The 14,594-nt window shown below is 40.2% G+C and overlaps 1 protein-coding gene across 1 annotated transcript in view; it reads right to left on the bottom strand.

The window, feature by feature from the left end:
- The window catches only part of LOC148535392 (acyl-CoA dehydrogenase family member 11-like), a 670,105-nt gene that overhangs the window by 233,502 nt on the left and 422,009 nt on the right, over window positions 1-14,594 (bottom strand). The gene's annotated exons all lie outside the window — the stretch shown is intronic.

The following is a 14,594-nucleotide window of genomic DNA, read 5'->3' as shown; positions in this document are numbered from 1 at the left end:
GAACTCAGGTACGGTTGTACCAGAGCATGCGGAGGGTGAAAACAGGCAAGATACACTCTGCAAATAGGTGTATGTTCAACTCACCATCAGGTCTATTGTGCAGAAAGGGAACAAATGCCATCAATAAAATAGATTGTGCCCAGGGGCAGGATAGGCACCACATACGCATTACAGGGCATCTCAAAACAGGTAAGCCAAGAATAGAGTGAACAAATATTACATAATTATAGGAGCTCATACATGTGAGATGTATAAATTCATGTTCAGATACCTGACAAATTTAAAAGAATAAATAATGAACATAGCTACTGTAGAAAAGAAAGGCTTCATCTACTTGGTGAAATATGATCAGGGCCGAATTCTAAGGAGGACGACAAGGGCAGTCGACCCGGGGCCCCCACACATAGGGGGCCCCCCACACTGTAACCGGCCCCATCCCCAAGATGACGTTTTTTTTTCTTCCAACGGAGCTGCTTGCCGTGGTCCGTGATTGAGCCCCGCCTCCCCTGGCATTTGGCTCCCCCACCTTCTGCTGCTGCCTCTGAAGTATGTACAGATGGGCCCAGCTAGTTTGTTGCTCATAGCGCGCCATTCAGGCCTCTGTGTTGCGCCATGGAATGTTACGTGATGGCTGGACTTTGGCGTACCATGGTATTCTTCAATGAAAGATGCGCTACGGCATGTAATACAGCGCTTGACTGCTGGGTTGCGAGTGCTCCACTTATGTAATTTATACTGAACACCATACTGTTAAATTGGATGGATATCACATTCATGCAGTGTATTTGCATATTACATGTTCGCACAACCAATCTTTTTAATATCACATAAACTCTTAGAATGGGACACAAATCAGTACACATACTGTACATAACTGTCTTCTGTACTGACTTCTGTCATTTATACAGATATCTGTGTTGACCAAAAAGATACACTACCAGCATTGCATAAAGACCAAGCTATTGAAGTTCAGTATTGTTAACCAATTTAACCAACCCTTACTGAACTCAATACATTACCCACAACTTCCCACCACCTTGCATTTCTATGCTACTTTATGCCACTGTGTGCTCAAGAAAGTAGTGTACAGCGCTCCAATACAGTACCCACGTATCACCCTGCTAGCCGTGCTATGGCGCTTAGATTCTCATAGTACTGCGCATGCCCAGTGTGTCGGGAGTCACACACTGTATCCCAGACTATAGTGACTTCATGACTTTAGAAACTAGTAGTGGACTGTTCAAAAGTGGTATCTCTATGTTACAAAATGTGCATTTTAATCTGCACACTTGCGTCAATGTCGGCGCTGTCCCAGACAAACACTATAGTGATTTCATGACTTTAGAAACTAGCAGTGAGCTGTTTGAAAGTTGGGTTTTAATCTACACAATTGTGGCACTGTTGGCACATTGGCGCTGTAGTGGCTGCCAGCTCTGGGGGTTGCTCTGGAGCAAGCCCAGTGGAGCTGATCCATATGCCAGTCGCACTATGCTGTGGCATATGGAGGCTTACAGTACACATTGTATGCTGTAATTCGCAGACATCACAATACATACCCAAATGGTGCAGATCTTTATATGGCTGGCTTGTGGACTAGCAGTTAGGTGATCGCCTTGCTACAGTGCTTGTCCGGGAGGAAGGAAGCCAGCGTTTGCTGTGGCCGGGACCTGGGGGATGGTAGCAAGCGTTAGCGGCATCTGAGACCCAGGGGAGAAATATGGCAGCAGTGGCAGCAGTGCGGCCATTAGCGGCCTAGGCGGGGCAAGCAGTGGGCAGTAGGACCCGGGGGAGGTTGCCAGCATCAGCGGCAGATGCAGGCTCGTGATGCCTGCATCTGTATGTATACAAAAATGTAACATGTAAAAATAAAAAATAAAGAGGCGTGCCCATTCCCCCCCCCCCTCAAAAAAAAAAAGAGCAATTAGCACCAGGCTTTTAGTGACCCAGTGCTGGTTGTGCAAAATACGGAGGACAAACGCCATAGGGGCCCCCGTATTAAGCACACCAGGCTAATCAGAACCAGTCCTGTTTGCCAAAATACGAGGGACAAATGATGTAAGAGGACGTTTGCAATATTTATAGCACCTTTGCACTTTACTGTATGCAATATTTGCACAGGGGACTCAACTGATTTCAGGGCATTGCCAGAGCCCATTGAGCACGTGGAGGCTCATTACTCTATTTCATGTCTTTTATGTTTTATGTTTTTTATCATAGTGAATAAAAATTGTTCAATTTTTAAGTTTACCACGCTCTATACGTTTTTGCACAGCGCTATTTTGCACTTATTATTCACATTTTGGTATATTTTCACTACATATGTATGCCAGTCGCTAAGACCTTATACCCTCTTTCCATATTACTAAAGGTGCATACCCAATGCTCCATCACATTTGGTCCAGCTGACACCCTTTAGACATTTGATTTAGTTTTGTAGTCTATATTTGACCTCAACTAAGTTGGCACCATTACCCTACACATTACTATTTTGATTTCGGGTTACTGGGTTACCGGCAGCCTCCTCAGATGATACGGGCACACTGCAGTATGTTTAGAAATAATGAATGTGTTAATAAAAGGAGTGACCTCTGCCAAAGGATTTTTAATGAAACTGGAACCACCCCCTATGTGGAAGCCCCAACTGAGAATTTAGATAATCTCTTTTGGGACATGGAAAAACTGATGACTAAAGAAATAAAAGCATGGTGGGACATGAAAAGCCTAGAGCACTACATATTCGTTAATAGGATACCAAGGGGCTTGAGACTTCTAAAAAAAAATACATTTGGACTAGAGAACACAGACTTTATTGCCCCTTGTTCGTGGCTGAGAAACATGTCACGCTCCGCCCTCTTCTTTTTTCAGCCAAGGATGTTACCTGACAAAGTGTTTCCACAGGCCGGACACTATCCGCTGAGATCTAACAACTGTGGCAGCCGACTAGCGTGTCCAACAACATGGTGTACACTGCTTTATAGAAGTCTGAGGTTCAAACTAAATACCAGACTAAAAAGCAGAGGAAAGAACTTTACCTCTGGAGGCTCCGTATGTGGTATATGTAAGCTGCACTTGCATGACAGCAACTAGCCTTAATTCTTTATAACTGTCTCTCCACATGCTTAGTGGGATCGAGCCCTATACGGAGGGTGTCATAAATCACTACCCTGTGAACTATATGGTTGTTATCTATGTCTGACTGCTCCGACTGATTAAAGGAGTAATGGTGCATACACACAGTCAGATTTTTCTTCAGATCTGAACGATAACAATTTTAAAAATCATTCAATCGTTCATATCTGAAGGAAAATCTGACATATCTGACATGTTTGAATGATGAACAATGCGCGTTCCTGATGGTTAGTTAACGATATCTGACATCTGATGTGTTTGCAGTCAGTTTTGGATTTCAGGGCCTGATTCAGAGCCGGACGCTCTGACCAGAGTGCTCGCTCTGAATCACTGCCCTCCTACCTAAAATTGGAGCGGCCTCCCGGCTGCTCGTATAGCTGTGGGTGACCACCCACAGCTTATGTGAGCGGCCAAAAAGATGGTCGCGATGGTCAAGACCATCGCGACCATCGGGCTTGCGACGAGACCATGCGGTAGGGTCTCGCTGCTGCAAGCCCAGGAGTGCTTTTGGCTCTATCAGAGCCACAAGCACTCCCACTGACATCACTAGTGATGTCAGTGGGGCCAGACCCAGACGGTAGGCGTTCCCATGGGAACGCCTCCGTCTGGGCAGCCACGCCCCCGGCACGCCCACCAAAGGGGGCATGCTGTCACTCACCATCGACAGCACGCCCCCTTTGGTGCGAGACCTATAGCGACGGCTGGCCGTCGCCATGCAGGTCTCTCGCATGCGCACAACGGAGCTCCCGCCATCGTGCGCATGTGCACTAGGGCACCATCGACCGCTTGCGAGCGCTCGCGAGCGGGTCTGAATCAGGACCTCAGTCATTTTAATGCAGTCAAAAATCGTTCATAGTTCAAATCGTTGAAATCGTTGGTCAAATCGTTCAGATCGTTCAAATCGTTCAATCGGTCAATCTTCCATCTGACAAATCTGACCATGTGTATGCACCTTAAGAAATGTATTTCCAATTACTTGCTTACATAATGCACACCTATTGATTGCTGCATGCCATTTCAGTTCAGGACTGTTCCATACTAAGCATAGCTGGCTTATTTGAGTTGCCACTAGATTGCAACATTGTGAATTGATTGTTGCTAATCCATCTCTAAAGTATCTCATCTTGTTACCAATTAATCACTACAAGATAGAGAAAAGGAAAGCATTTTTTTTTTTAATACTGTGCCAAAGAGCTATTAATCTGTGGAACATCATCATATGCAAACAATTAACCCTTAAGAATAAAGGAATTTTTTATAACGCCAGGCGCCTGAGGCTGTTCTTTAATTGATTATTACTTAATTTATCTTTTGTGCACATTGTCACTGTTTTAGAAGGGATAATATAATTGATTATGGTGAAATACATGTGCAGTGACTATACAAGGGATTAACACTATATGGTCTTTTTTTATATATCATGTTATACCGTTTTTTTATTTTTTTTTATTAATTTATGTCTGTTTTATTTATTGTGATCAGCTGATATCATTATTATATTTATACTTACATTTATCATGGTTATTTGTTGATAATATTAAACTGTTTAATTGTTTATGGTCAGCGCTCTTTCCTTTTGATACATTTTGTTCTGTTGTAACCACATTAGGTAAGGCCCAGCTCCTTATCTGTCAGTAGCTGCTACCATTTACAGTTATCACAGGATATTTATGTGGGAATATATTCACAGCAATTTATTGTGAAGAGCTGTGATTATTTAAAGTCACACTAGAGCCTTTGTGAGGGGTTATCCTCTGTGTGATCCTGCATAAATGTTTGCTGGAGTTAATGCAATTGATTATTAGTGAGAAGAAGGCCTCTGAGTTGCCCAGAACAAGAAATTAAGAACAAAGAAATCCAAATAGAAGAATTTAAAACAAGAGAGAACTTTAAAGAAAATGAAAAGGTTTTAACAAGGAAGCTTGAACAAATAGAGGAATTGGTCATTAAAGGCAAAGAAAAGAAGTTCATCAGAGACAAACAGGACTACGCCAACAACAAGATTAAACACTGGAGTAGATTTAATACACTCAACACCATCAGTTATGTGCCTCAGCCTAACCACACTACAGTTAACCAGAATTGGAAACAGATCCCTCTTAGAAGATTTAACAACAGAAGGGGTGAAGAAATAAGACCATCACCAATATACAGGAATAATACGAGGAACAGATTCACAGCACTACAAAGACTTGATTCAACTAGTGACACTGATCATTTTTTGTCACCAGGCCCAGAAACCATATACGATCCAGGAAACCCTTCTGTAAGGGAGACAGCCACACTAGCATTACTGTTGGAAGGAAGAGTAAGAGACGGAGAGGAAAACAGGTCTATGGGAGGAAGAAGTTTCAAAAGGAGGAATCTCCAGTAGACCTAAAGTAAAGATCTTTAATCTCTCTACCCATACCCTGACGAACCCGGATATCAACTTACTGAGCAAGGGGTTGAACTTTGCTCCAACCTCTAATATGAACAAGTTTGAGGTAATTATTGATCTGAATAAATATGTGAGAAATTTTACTCTAAAAAGACCCTTCATAAGGAAAGAGGCGGCACCTATTTAAAATTATAATGACATCACATCTAAGTCTGGCCTAAAGGGCAAATCAACATATTACCTATTGGAGTCGAAAGGCAGTCACATTGAGATATTCTACGAGAAGGTGAAGAAAGATCTTTGTGAATTAGATATGATGACGGTGGTAAAACAGAACCTCAAAACTGAAGAAAAACATGCTCTGAAGGAATTACAAAAGAATAAAGGTGTCATTCTAAAACAAGCTGACAAAGGGGGGGGGGGGACCGGTGATTATGGATAGGCTAGCTTACTTGGAAGAAGCCAATAGATTGTTGTGCCACCAGATCTCCTATGTGAAATTGGAGAAGAATCCCACAGAAGACTATACGGAAGAGTTGAGGATACTACTTTTATATGGTCTCCATAATGAAATTCTAAGTAAGGAAGAATACCATTTTTTAATGAAAACCAATCCCACTACCCCCATGTTCTACTTCCTTCTGAAGATTCATAAATTGTTGACAGAACCGCCGGGACGACCGATTGTAGCAGGAATTGATTCACTCACCTCACACCTTTCTGAATATGTGGATGTATTCTTACAGAAATATGTTGTAAAACTGGACTCATATCTAAAGGATACAAAGAGTGTCTTGCAGTGCATACGGAAGATTGAATGGCAAGATACTTACAGATTGGATGCAATCAAGAAACCGGCTGATGTGATCCCAACAGTTGGCTTCCCGGCTGCTTTATCCCGGCGTGGGTTAAATGACAGGCATCTATATCTAGATGCCTGTCATTTTCCCAATCCCGGGAGACAGACGCCCGGTATTCCGATCGAAGGGATGCCGGGCACTGCGAGAGGACAGCCGTGGGGGGGAGGGTTAGGTTTAGCACCCCCGCGGGGGACTTAGGTTTAGGCAGCAGTGAAGGGAGGGGTTAGGGTCAGGCACTTACAGGGGGGATTAGGGTTAGGCACTTGGGAGGGAGGTTAGGGTTAGGCATCCCTATGGAGGGTAAGGGTTAGGGGGGTTAGGTTAGGTTAGTGATTACTTACCTGAGGATGATCGGGATTTCAAGTGCTGTCGGGCTGCCGCTGCTGGGATCTGTTCAGCTGTCGGGCTGCCGCTGCCAGGAATCAAACCGCCAGCCATTCCTTACAGATGGGTCACCATTGATGTGCAAGCCTTTTAATTTGCTGACTGCCTGTTGCTACATTTGTAAATTACTTGTCCTTTTTTGTTATTTTATTTTATTCATTTTATTTGACTAAATCTGCACTTTTTTAAATTATTTTTATTTGAATTTTTCCACTGTTTTTTTTTTATTTATCTTCCTATCTCTATATCCTTACTGTATTCTATTTTTCTACTTACATACACATTTTTCCTACATAGAAACACAGATTTACAGCGCTTGGTCCCAGCCTATTAGGCTGTACTCATAATGATGCTAGACATATATATTGTAAAATGGCTTAGAACAATATCCATCTATGCAGGGGTGGCTCAGGGAGTGACCTGACAGGGCCATTACCAGGAGTACTGTAGCCTGGAATGGTGCAGCTGCTAAGGTCTTGGGTCACCATCAGATTCAGCCTCTGCCCTTGCTAGACTCTGCCTGCATGCAGCATGCTTCCACCATGGTACAAGGCAAGACCAACAGTGCTGGTAGTTTGAATCACCCATCCCCACCATTCACCTAAAGGGACTGGATACGCAGCCTTTTCTAAATCCCATAGACTTCACACTCTAGGTCTCATGGGATTACATACTCCTAACCAAGTGCCACAATCTCACTCTTCCCCACCTTTCCAAGTGCAACAAATTCACTCTCCCCATTTTTATGTATCATGGTCTTACTCCCCTCCCTCCCTTTGCCCAAGTGCTGTGGGCTCATATAAAGTTATGAGGTAGCCGGAAACTCTTTCAGCCCCACAAATAAAGCATAACTTTTTTTTTCATCTACCGAGAGCAGAGAACCTAGAGCTGCAGAGGTTGGTCTTAGGAGCAGGGGATTGTTAGAGTTCAAGCTGTAAATGCTGCAGTGCACACTGAAGAACCCCCACATTACATGATTTGTCTTGTCCATTATTAGTTGAGCAACAGGGGGTGTTTCCAAACACCTTTCCTTTTTTAGTTCATTTGGCACAAAATGCACCACGACGAGTAGCAATTGGATAGATCCCAATTTTTTTTCTTGCAAAAGTACAGTATTTGTATTAAGTATCAGATTAAAGTAGCAAATTTTAAGAAAAATCACAAGTTGTAGGTAATTTGCAATTTAAAGGCATGGCACACATCTGTATATATACACACACTGTACGAGAGTATATTTATAGTAAACAGACTGTATGAACACCCTGAAATGCAAATCTACAGACACTGCACAGCATAAAAGTACACAGAATTACTGTGTGTAATTATACTGAATTTATAAATTTATCAGGCAAGCAAATTGTTTTTTTAATTATCATTTTACAGAAACTTGTGTCTTGTTCATGTACAAAATTGTTTTGGCTTTATTACAATGCAAATGACTAACATTTAGAGGTCTATTTATAATTAATATTAACAATCATTTTCATGGGGCATTCTCAAATATTAATTATCTCCCAAATGTATCTATGGAGGAATGCAAAGCATTTTGGAGGTTGGCCCCGGTAGTTAACGCCATTAACGCCATGGTGTTAGCCACTGTAGCCTATGGACTACTTACCACGAAAGTTACTACGGAGGGATCCATAGGAACCATAGAATCAATCTCCTGCACACTCCACTCGGTCACGTGTGAGTTGCAGTCTGTGCATGCACAGAATGGTGCTGGGGTCCCGAAGAAGAAGGGCTTGCATTAGCAATCACTTAACTTCTAACACATTGCAGGGATGAGCTCCATACATCCAGGCCATCATTAATTACTGCCGCAAATAGTGCTGATAAAAATGTTTCATTATTGTATTTACAACTCAATATTAAATAAATGACCCTTAAAGCAGTGCAGTTATCATCTTCTTCAGATTACATGGCTGCACTTGTGTGTTACACTGCTGCAATAGTGATATTAGCTGTTGCTCATAAATACAGAGGTGAAGCATATTTCTGGCATTTTGTGGAGATAAGTATTGCAGAACTCAGACATGGAAATTGGTATTGATGAAGTTAAAGACCATTGTAATGATCTCAGGTGTATGTTGGGTCAGACATTAAATTTACATATAATTTATTATTAGGTTTTTATTAAAAATAGCATAAATGTATTACCTTGACAGTATGTTACCTTAGTACTATGTTATTTAGCACAACTGTGTCCCTGATCTAACTGTGCCAGCACATCAATTACTGGGCCCAGAGCCGGCCATAGCCAAATTAGTGCCTTAGGCAAGATTTTGGGAGGTGCCCCCCCATGGGTTTCTGAAAAAGCTTGTAGCCTCACAGAAGGATCGTGGTCTCACTGTGCTGTGGCAGCTCCCAGCACCCCTCACCCAGCACAGATCAAAGCAAAGCACCTATAACCCAGCACATCACCCTTCTCCATCACAGATCACATCACAGTACCCCTCACCCAGAACCCCTGTCCCAGCACAGAGAAAAGCACCCCTCTTCCAGCACAGCACCCTTCACCCCTCTCCCAGCACAGCACCCGTGCTAATCACTAGCTGTCATCCAGATGCTCCATCTTTGCAAACCACCACTGCCCGCTCACGATTTTGCTTCTGCCAGCCCTGATCTGAGCTGTCAGCTGAGCTCCAATAATGGATGTTGCACAGTGACAGGAGCAGCTGCCAGTCTCTGCCCAGCCAGGAGCAGGTGCCCTGGCCGTGCTTGCCCCAAACCTCTGCTGGCCTTTGGTGGGTTTGGGTGTCCCTAGGCATTCCAAATGTCCTAGGCATTTGCTTAGTTTGTCTATGCCTAGGGCCGGCTCTGGCTGGGCCACAGGGTGCTCTGGAATCAGTGTGGCAGAAGCCACAGTAGACATTAATCCATGATTTTGATGCCTAGAGACATATGCTTTTTGTTATTGGAAAGGCCTAGTCAGTGGCAACTACCACACCAAAGTCAATGATTTCCTAACACCACCCATGTCTGCCATGGGCACTCAAAATGGCTAACCTACCCCCCCTCCCTCTCCCCCTCCCATACCCAAGGAAGCAGATTATGGGTGCATGTGAGAGTAAAGCTGGTGGGCAGATAGACATGTAAGAGAAAACCTGGAAGACAGACGTCAAGTTATTCTTATATCCTTCTGCCATGCTAGTTGAATGATTGTTTCTGAAAACTGCATATACAGTATGTCGTTATTATGTGCTGTCTAGTTGATGTCAACTTATGGTAACCACATGGATAGCTACCATGAACAAATTTCAATCTTCAGTCAAGTGCCTCAGTGTTCATAGTGTGGTACCCACAGCTGTTGTGATTGTATTAATCTATCTGGCTGCTGGTCTTCTCCTTTTTTGGTGGCCTTCTACTTCCGAGCATGTCTTTCTCTAGGGATATGCATCAGGCTGCAATGTTAGACAGATATTAAATCTATTCCACATACTGTAGTCAATGAACCAGGTTTATATATCTGTGTATGTAGTATTTATTTTTGATTATATAGATATATTTCTTGGACTGTAAAGAAAGTCTCACTTAAACACATGAACCAATAACACATATACATGTATTTATATGAAGTTTATAAATATATGATTGGACATGTATTAATATACTGAGTCCTTTAGTTATAAGGCCATCAATTTGTATATACTATAGTATATATGGTCAAAGAGGGAGAAGAACGGTGCGCACCACAGTCAGTATGGTAAAATAATTTTTAAAAATAGCACACATAAAAGACTTACACCTAAGTTTCCAGTAATCAACATACAAATCGCATCATCATAGGAGTCCACGGAACCCAGGAGCAGCACTGGCTGCTCAGATGTTCACAGAAGGATTTTAACTCACACTGCGGTTTTTGTCAATGTTTAGCGGTGCTCGGGACCCGGTTCCAGCTCCCTAACTCAGACCTCACTCAAATCACGGCAGTGTCACGGCATCGTGACATCACCAAGCCACGCCCCAAACGTGTTTTGTCAACAAGGACTTCATCAGTGGGTGTGGCTAGACTGGGCACCAAGCCCTCTTTATAGCACTAGACACTCTGCATATAATAATTTGCATAGTACAAGCAGTCATTTCTACTAGAAATTTTACACTTTGCCTTCACATATTAGCATCCTATATTACATTCTTATTTTTAAGGTCATATCTTTTTCAAGATTTGCAAACAACTATGCAGTTCGCTGTTCCCATCTAAATAATGGTCGGTACAACACCATTTTTTTGTAGTCTCTTTTGTGGTTCATTTCAATTCCATTTGATTATGTAAAGAGAACTGTCTCCAAAAATGAAAGTCGCCATTTTGCCATAGAGAACATATACTCATTTAGAAGGGAACTTTGTTCTGCACAGTTCTTTTCTCATAATACACACTACATTTCACATTTTATCAAATACACAATTAAATATACTATACACTTAAATCAGGAAACCAAACAATAAAAGATAATAATAAAAAATAATGAATAATAAAAAATAATAATTTTGCAGCATAAAAAAGATTATTTAGCAACATGTAGGAGATAATTTAACAGCATAGGGGAAATTCTTTAGCAGCATAGTGGAAATTCTTTAGCAGCATATAGGAGATGATTTAACAGCATAGGGGAAATTCTTTAACAGCATAGAGAAATTTTTTTTAGCAGCATGTACAAGATGATTTAACAGCATAGGTGAAATTCTTTGAGTATTAATAAATACAAAAAATATATTGTTCATCATTATATTCAAGTTAATCATAGCATATTGGATATACCTATACACATAAGATATATAAAAAATTATTCATGTAAGAAACCTCCAGTCGCCCAATAGTGTCTGGGATAGGTTCGGTAGCATCGAGGTTATCAGAATTTATATACATTTATTTAAAGGTATATGTGCCAAAGTTATCTTCATGTATACAGGACACTACACATATTTTAAAAATTCTATATGAATTTTAAATGGTGTACCATAGATGTTGAATCGTTATACACAAGTATACTGCATTAGAAGGGCATTTGTGCAATAGAAATGTATTTAAGGGATGATGAAAATATAAATGATGATAAAAACAGTTAATTTTGGACTGTATTAATTATATATTGAAAAATAATTATTTTAGATTTGAAGACAGGTTCTTCATACAACATCGTGGAACCGCGTGGGAACTCCTTTCGCGCCAAGTTTGGCGAATATGTATCTTGGCATGTGGGAGCAAAATCATGTATATAATAATAATGTGTTTATTGAGAAGATTGCACTATTTAAGCAGTATATAGACAATATTGTCATGGTATGGAGAGGTACAGAAGAAGAATTTGAGGAGTTCTTGATGTTCATTAACAATAATGACTTAAACTTGAGGTTTACACATCAGTTTTCACAAAAACAAAATAGAATTTTTGGATTTAGTTCTGGATACGAGTGATTGGGCTGAGGGCCAAAAAAATAATTCTTATACACATATAAAACAGGTAGACAGTAACAGCTACCTGGAATTTGACAGCTGTCACTTGTTCTTGGAAGCACAATATTCCATTCTCGCAGCTAGAAAGAAATTGTCTATGCCCAGAAAAATTTGAGGAACAAGCATTGATATATTAAAAAAAGTTTGAAGAGAAAAAATATCCTACAAATCTAATAGAAAATACTATAGTAAGAGCAAGAAATATTGAAAGGAAAAATCTTTTAGAATATAAGAAAAAAGAAAGGAAACAATTTAACTTCGTAGCCTTTATTACTAACTATAATGCAAAAGAAAAGGCTATCAAAGAAATCCTAGGAAGACATTGGGATATATTAAAATTAGACCCAGTCCTCCGGAAAATAATTACTGAGAAACCAGATGTCATTTTTAGAAGGGCGCCCACGCTTAAAAGTAGATTAGCTCCAAGTAAATTACTTGTAATTACAGAACAGAATGGTAATAATTTTTTAAATAACAAAAAAGTTTTTTTCCATGTACACGGTGTAAGTTGTGTCAGTATTGTAGTAAAAATAAAACAGAATTTTATAATGATGATAATACTGAGAAAAGGAAAATTAATAGTAGAATAGATTTCCTTACCACTTCCATTGTTTATATGATAGAGTGTAGTTGTGGAAAAAAATATATTGGGAAAATGAAAAGTTAACTATAATTAAGAATCCTGGAACACACAAGAGATATTAAAAACAGGGTTCTTAATCACAGTGTTCCTAGACATTTCACGGAATGTCAAAAATCGCTTCTCAATGGGTTTTCATTCAAAGGGATAGAACACGTCACATTAGTTGAAGGAGAGGGGATTTGAGTAAAAAATTAGCTAGAAGGGAGACCTATTGGATACACACTGTAGGTACCATGAGTCCTCAGGGATTGAATGAGGGATGTGACATTGTTCCGTTCCTCATTGATTAGAATTTTCAGTGTATTGATTTTTACTTAAATACTTGCATATGTTTAGGTTTTTAAGATATGGACGGATGGATGGGTTTCTTACATGAATACTTTTTTATATATTTTATGTGTATAGGTATATCCAATATGCTATGATTAACTTGAATGTAATGATGAACAATATATTTTTTGTATTTATTAATACTCAAAGAATTTCACCTATGCTGTGAAATCATCTTCTACATGCTGCTAAAAAATTTTCTCTATGCTGCTAAATAATTTCCCCTATGCTGTTAAATCATCTCATATATGCTGCTAAAGAATTTCCACTGTGCTGCTAAAGAATTTCCCCTATGCTGTTAAATTATCTCCTACATGTTGCTAAAGAATCTTTTTTATGCTGCAAAATTATTATTATTATAAATAAGTATATATTCTCTATGGTAAAATGGCGATTTTTTCCATTAATCAAATGGAATTGGAATGAGCCACAAAAGAGACTACAAAAAATGGTGTTGTACCAACCATTATTTAGATGGGAACAGCGGACTGTATAGTTGTTTGCAAATCTTGAAAAAGATATGACCTTAAAAATAAGAATGTAATATAGGATGCTAATATGTGAAGGCAAAGTGTAAAATTTCTAGTAGAAATGACTGCTTGTACTATGCAAATCATTATATGTAAAGTGTCTAGTGCTATAAAGAGGGCTTGATGCCCGGTCTAGCCACATCCACTGATGAAGTCCTTGTTGACAAAACGCATTTGGGGCATGGCTTGGTGATGTCGCGACGCTGTGACACTGCCACGATTTGAGTGAGGTCTGAGTTAGGGAGCTGAAACCGGGTCGCGAGCACCCCTAAACATTGACAAAAACCGTGGTGTGAGTTAAAATCCTGCTGTGAACATCTGAGCAGTCGGTGCTGCTCCTGGGTTCCGTGGACTCCTATGCAATTTGATGCAATTTGTATGCTGATTACTGGAAACTTAGAAGTCTTTTATGTGTGCTGTAATTAAAAATAATTTTACCATACTGACTGTGGTGCACACTGATCTTCTCCCTCTTTGACCAGAAATTTCCAAAAATTAACTCTTGAGGAGGAGTTGTTGGAGAATAACAAGTGCTGCAAACAGTGAATATATAAAGAGGACGCTCACTACATTATTAACTGGGACTACTACTCTGCGCATGGTGATATACTTTTCTAACGCTGACTGACTATAGTGTATATATATATATATATATATAGAGAGAGAGAGAGAGAGAGAGAGAGAGAGAGTCCACAGAACAAATGTGCACACTTTCATCTTCAGAAAATCGGGTGCACGGTTCAATAAATATAAAGAAATTTCTCTGTATCCACAGAAAAAAGCCAGCACACCAAATTTGCAAAAAAAATCCTTTAGTGTTGTAATTCTCAGCAGCATGAAAAGGTACAGTCACATATGGAAAAAGTGCTGATGTACATAG

This window comes from Taudactylus pleione, unplaced genomic scaffold (assembly GCF_031769625.1).
Source record: "Taudactylus pleione unplaced genomic scaffold, aTauple2 ptg000053l, whole genome shotgun sequence".
Lineage (NCBI taxonomy): Eukaryota > Metazoa > Chordata > Amphibia > Anura > Myobatrachidae > Taudactylus > Taudactylus pleione.
Note: the sequence above shows the minus strand (reverse complement) of the source record. Positions and strands in the feature narration are given on the sequence as shown.